Raw genomic sequence first — 7,032 nt, 5'->3', positions numbered from 1 at the left:
ATAGGTTCGTGATATCAACCGGAAGACCGAGTCAAAATATATATATCATCAAGACAAGAGTGAGTATATAGTCCTACTTTTAAACTCTAAATATTTCGGGATGAGAATACATGTATTTTATGTTTTACGTTATGGACACAAGTAACTGAAAAATATATTCTACGTTGAGTTGTACCACTGGCATACTTCCCTGTAGCTTGGTAACTAATATTTACAGCGGTATTGTAAACGCGAATCCTGTTGATAGATCTATCGGGCCTGACAACCCCAACCGGACTGGACGACCAGTATTCAACGGTTGCACAGTACTTCGTTTTGAGACTACACTTGGTACGGTGTAGTAAGATTTCATATTAAAGGGAATATGCGACGTGAAAATGTTAAGTATGGTTACCAAGTGCTCAACCACTTAGAATATTTTTATTGAAATGTTTATATACGAAATCTTGTGGTCTATATATATATATTGCTGCGCACTAAACCTATATCTCACCAACTTTATGTTGACGTTTTTAAACATGTTTATTCTCAGGTGATAATTAAAGCTTCCGCTGCATTATGTTGAATCTAAGCAGGATCATGCGTACTCATATTTGTGTCAAAAATAAAACTGCATATCCGAGGACGTGTGTTGTAAAATATGCTAGAAATCGTGTTGTTATTATCATTTGTAAAGTTTGTAAGTCGAAGATTATCGTTAAACGATAATCATCTTTTTATTGTCTAAAGCTTGTAACAAAAATAATGGTTTGGTTTGTAATGTATAATATATGCAGTTTTTCTTTTTAAAAATGTCGCATATAGAGGTCAATACCTCGCAATGAAATCATACGTTATCTAACACGTTCTTATGGTTAAGGACGGGTTATGACAAGTCATCTCCAGACATGGAATACCAATCTCTATTATTTCTGATAGGGATGACAGATTTATTTCAAGATTCTGGCAGACATTACAGCAAGCATTAGGAACTCGTCTAGACATGAGTACTGCCTATCATCCACAAACTGATGGGCAGAGCGAAAGGACAATACAAACGCTTGAAGACATGCTACGAGCATGTGTTATTGATTTCAGAAATAGTTGGGATCGACATCTACCGTTAGCAGAATTTTCCTACAACAACAGCTACCATTCAAGCATTGAGATGGCGCCGTTTGAAGCACTTTATGGTAGAAAGTGCAGGTCTCTTATTTGTTGGAGTGAAGTGGGGGATAGACAGATTACGGGTCCGGGGATTATACAAGAAACTACCGAGAAGATCATCCAAATTCAACAACGGTTGAAAACCGCCCAAAGTCGACAAAAGAGCTACGCTGACATTAAAAGAAAAGATATAGAATTTGAAATTGGAGAGATGGTCATGCTTAAAGTTGCACCTTGGAAAGGTGTTGTTCGATTTGGTAAACGAGGGAAATTAAATTCAAGGTATATTGGACCATTCAAGATTATTGATCGTGTCGGACCAGTAGCTTACCGACTTGAGTTACCTCAACAACTAGCGGCTGTACATAACACTTTCCACGTCTCGAATTTGAAGAAATTTTTTGCTAAAGAAGATCTCACTATTCCGTTAAATGAAATCCAAATCAACGAAAAACTTCAATTCATCGAAGAACCCGTCGAAATAATGGATCGTGAGGTTAAAAGACTTAAGCAAAACAAGATACCAATTGTTAAGGTTCGATGGAATGCTCGTAGAGGACTCGAGTTCACCTGGGAGCGTGAAGATCAGATGAAGAAGAAATACCCGCATCTATTTCCATAAGATTCGTCAACACCTTCAACAGCTTAAAATTTCGGGACGAAATTTATTTAACGGGTAGGTACTGTAGTGACCCGAACTTTTCCATGTTTATATATATTAATTGAGATTGATATTTACATGATTAAATGTTTCCAACATGTTAAGCAATCAAACTTGTTAAGACTTGATTAATTGAAATATGTTTCATATAGATAATTGACCACCCAAGTTGACCGGTGATTCACGAATGTTAAAACTTGTAAAAACTATATGATGACATATATATGGATATATATAGTTAACATGATACTATGATAAGTAAACATATCATTAAGTATATTAACAATGAACTACATATGTAAAACAAGACTACTAACTTAATGATTTTTAAACGAGACATATATGTAACGATTATCGTTGTAAAGACATTTAATGTATATATATCATATTAAGAGATATTCATACATGATAATATCATGATAATATAATAATTTAAAATCTCATTTGATATTATAAACATTGGGTTAACAACATTTAACAAGATCGTTAACCTAAAGGTTTCAAAACAACACTTACATGTAACGACTAACGATGACTTAACGACTCAGTTAAAATGTATATACATGTAGTGTTTTAATATATATTTATACACTTTTGAAAGACTTCAATACACTTATCAAAATACTTCTACTTAACAAAAATGCTTACAATTACATCCTCGTTCAGTTTCATCAACAATTCTACTCGTATGCACCCGTATTTGTACTCGTACAATACACAGCTTTTAAATGTATGTACTATTGGTATATACACTCCAATGATCTGCTCTTAGCAGCCCATGTGAGTCACCTAACACATGTGGGAACCATCATTTGGCAACTAGCATGAAATATCTCATAAAATTACAAAAATATGAGTAATCATTCATGACTTATTTACATGAAAACAAAATTACATATCCTTTATATCTAATCCATACACCAACGACCAAAAACACCTACAAACACTTTCATTCTTCAATTTTCTTCATCTAATTGATCTCTCTCAAGTTCTATCTTCAAGTTCTAAGTGTTCTTCATAAATTCTACAAGTTCTAGTTACATAAAATCAAGAATACTTTCAAGTTTGCTAGCTCACTTCCAATCTTGTAAGGTGATCATCCAACCTCAAGAAATCTTTGTTTCTTACAGTAGGTTATCATTCTAATACAAGGTAATAATCATATTCAAACTTTGGTTCAATTTCTATAACTATAACAATCTTATTTCAAGTGATGATCTTACTTGAACTTGTTTTCGTGTCATGATTCTGCTTCAAGAACTTCGAGCCATCCAAGGATCCGTTGAAGCTAGATCTATTTTTCTCTTTTCCAGTAGGTTTATCCAAGGAACTTAAGGTAGTAATTATGTTCATAACATCATTCGATTCATACATATAAAGCTATCTTATTCGAAGGTTTAAACTTGTAATCACTAGAACATAGTTTAGTTAATTCTAAACTTGTTCGCAAACAAAAGTTAATCCTTCTAACTTGACTTTTAAAATCAACTAAACACATGTTCTATATCTATATGATATGCTAACTTAATGATTTAAAACCTGGAAACACGAAAAACACCGTAAAACCGGATTTACGCTGTCGTAGTAACACCGCGGGCTGTTTTGGGTTAGTTAATTAAAAACTATGATAAAATTTGATTTAAAAGTTGTTATTCTGAGAAAATGATTTTTATTATGAACATGAAACTATATCCAAAAATTATGGTTAAACTCAAAGTGGAAGTATGTTTCTAAAATGGTCATCTAGACGTCGTTCTTTCGACTGAAATGACTACCTTTACAAAAACGACTTGTAACTTATTTTTCCGACTATAAACCTATACTTTTTCTGTTTAGATTCATAAAATAGAGTTCAATATGAAACCATAGCAATTTGATTCACTCAAAACGGATTTAAAATGAAGAAGTTATGGGTAAAACAAGATTGGATAATTTTTCTCATTTTAGCTACGTGAAAATTGGTAACAAATCTATTCCAACCATAACTTAATCAACTTGTATTGTATATTATGTAATCTTGAGATACCATAGACACGTATACAATGTTTCGACCTATCATGTCGACACATCTATATATATTTCGGAACAACCATAGACACTCTATATGTGAATGTTGGAGTTAGCTATACAGGGTTGAGGTTGATTCCAAAATATATATAGTTTGAGTTGTGATCAATACTGAGATACGTATACACTGGGTCGTGGATTGATTCAAGATAATATTTATTGATTTATTTCTGTACATCTAACTGTGGACAACTAGTTGTAGGTTACTAACGTGGACAGCTGACTTAATAAACTTAAAACATCAAAATATATTAAAAGTGTTGTAAATATATTTTGAACGTACTTTGATATATATGTATATATTGTTATAGGTTCATGAATCAACCAGTGGCCAAGTCTTACTTCCCGACGAAGTAAAAATCTGTGAAAGTGAGTTATAGTCCCACTTTTAAAATCTAATATTTTTGGGATGAGAATACATGCAGGTTTTATAAATGATTTACAAAATAGACGCAAGTACGTGAAACTACATTCTATGGTTGAATTATCGAAATCGAATATGCCCCTTTTTATTAAGTCTGGTAATCTAAGAATTAGGGAACAGACACCGTAATTGACGCGAATCCTAAAGATAGATCTATTGGGCCTAACAAACCCCATCCAAAGTACCGGATGCTTTAGTACTTCAAAATTTATATCATATCCGAAGGGTGTCCCGGAATGATGGGGATATTCTTATATATGCATCTTGTTAATGTCGGTTACCAGGTATTCACCATATGAATGACTTTTATCTCTATGTATGGGATGTGTATTGAAATATGAAATCTTGTGGTCTATTATTATGATTTGATATATATAGGTTAAACCTATAACTCACCAACATTTTTGTTGACGTTTTAAGAATGTTTATTCTCAGGTGATTATTAAGAGCTTCCGCTGTCGCATACTTAAATAAAGACGAGATTTGGAGTTCATGCTTGTATGATATTGTGTAAAAACTGCATTCAAGAAACTTATTTTGTTGTAACATATTTGTATTGTAAACCATTATGTAATGGTCGTGTGTAAACAGGATATTTTAGATTATCATTATTTGATAATCTACGTAAAGCTTTTTAAACCTTTATTGATGAAATAAAGGTTATGGTTTGTTTTAAAATGAATGCAGTCTTTGAAAAACGTCTCATATAGAGGTCAAAACCTCGCAACGAAATCAATTAATATGGAACGTTTTTAATCAATAAGAACGGGACATTTCAATACTAAGGTACCAACTTTAACTAGTATGTTCTCCATTATCCCTCTAGGATATTTTACTGATCGATCGGCTAGTTGTATGCTTATTCGTGTTGGTTTCAATTCTCCAAGGTCTAGTTTAGCGTATAGTGAATACGGCATTAAATTTATACTAGCACCTAAGTCTGCCAATGCTTCTATTGAACTAAGACTACCCAGAAAATATGAAATTGTGAAACTTCCTGGATCTGATATTTTTTCTGGTATCTTATTCAATAGCACTGCAGAAAATTAGCATTCATTGTAACAGCCGAGAGTTCTTCCATTTTCTTTCTATTTGTGATTAGATCTTTCAGGAATTTAGCATATCTTGGCATTACTAAAATCACATCAATGAAAGGAAGATTGACATTTATTTGTTTAAACATATCCAAGAATTTGGATTGCTCGGCTTCAAGTCTTTCTTTTCTCATTTTACTCGGGTAAGGAAGCGGTGGTTGGTATGGTTTAACATAAGGCTTTGCCTTAACTATGTTATGTTCATTAACCTTTTCAACTACTGGTTCTTTTTCCTTATCTTGCTCAGGCTGTGGTCCCTATGTAGTAGGAATAGAGACATCAGAAATTACAGGTATTTCAGGTGGTTTGAGTGTAATACCACTTCTTGTGGTAATGGCTTTAGCTGTTTCATTTTTGGGGGTTAGCATTCGTATCGCTAGGTAGACTCCCCGGTTTTCTTTCACCTATCAACTTTGCTAGGTTACTCAATTTTTGTTCCAGATTTTGGATAGAAGCTTGTTGATTTCTAAATGCTTGAGCATTTTGTTCATTAGTTTATTTATGAGATGTGAAAAATTGAGTTTGAGATTCAACTAGCTTCGACATCATGTTTTCTAAATTTGGCTTTTTAACATCGGGTTGTGGTGGTTTATTTGGAAAATAGGTCTTTGCTGGTTGTAAGTATTATTAGATACTTGTTGATTGCTAGGACCTTGTTGGTTGTTATATGGAACATTTCGATTATAATTCTGATTTTGATTGTAGTTTGGTCTTGGCGGTTGATAATTACCTTGATAATTATTTCCAGGCCTTTGGTTTATATATGAAACATTCTCTATTTGTTCCATTGTTTGTTCAATACTGAGGCAATCTTTTGTCAAATGTGGTCCTCCACACTGCTCACAACTAATTCGTATTGCGTGAATATCTTTAGTCATCTTTTCCATTCATCTCTCGAAAGCATCTAACTTTGCGGAAGTGGAATCAAAGTCATGGCTAGAATTGGCTCTAGCCGCTTTAGATGATCGGAGAATATCTTTTTCTTGGTGCTACTCATGTGAGTGGGAGGCTGTGTTATCAATAATTTTGTGAGCTTCAGTTGCGGTTTTCTTCATAATGGCACCACCAGCTGCTGTGTCGATGTATTTTCTTATAGCAACATCGCATCATTGGTAGAATATTTGCACTATTTGATAAGTGTCTAAACCATGTTGAGGACATCCTCTCAACAATTTTCCGAATCTTGTCCATGCCTCATATAATGTTTCATTTGGCTTTTGTGTAAAAGTAACAATTTCTCCTTGAAGTCTCACGGCTTTAGATGCCGGAAAGAATCTTTTAAGAAATTTCTCAACTAAAACATCCCATGTATCAATCGCCCCTTCTGGTAACAATTCAAACCAATCTTTGGCTTCTCCCTTTAAAGTCCAGGGAAATAACATGAGATAGATATGTTCATCCTCAACTTCTCTGATTTTGAATAGAGTACAGATCCTATTAAAGGTTCGAAGATGTTCGTTTGGATCTTCTTTTGGCGTACCACTAAATTGGCATTGATTAGTTACCATGTGTAGAATTTGTCCTTTGATTTCATAATCTGGTGCATTAATGTCTGGTTGAGTAATTGCATGACCTTGGCCAGTGCGTGTAGCTCTCATTCGGTCTTCCATACTTAGAGGTTCCGGATTTTCCATGATTGA

At 33.7% G+C, this 7,032-nt stretch overlaps 1 non-coding gene across 1 annotated transcript; it reads left to right on the top strand.

Moving 5' to 3' along the window:
* The first annotated feature begins 6,535 nt into the window (after nt 1-6,535).
* Nucleotides 6,536-6,642, top strand: LOC139878884 (small nucleolar RNA R71). Its single transcript, XR_011769744.1, has one exon. It is a non-coding gene; the product is annotated as a small nucleolar RNA R71 (small nucleolar RNA).
* Nucleotides 6,643-7,032: the final 390 nt, after the last annotated feature.

Source organism: Rutidosis leptorrhynchoides, chromosome 11, assembly GCF_046630445.1.
Source record: "Rutidosis leptorrhynchoides isolate AG116_Rl617_1_P2 chromosome 11, CSIRO_AGI_Rlap_v1, whole genome shotgun sequence".
Classification (NCBI taxonomy): domain Eukaryota; kingdom Viridiplantae; phylum Streptophyta; class Magnoliopsida; order Asterales; family Asteraceae; genus Rutidosis; species Rutidosis leptorrhynchoides.
The sequence above is the reverse complement of the archived record's forward strand: the minus strand, read 5'-3'. Positions and strand labels throughout refer to the sequence as shown.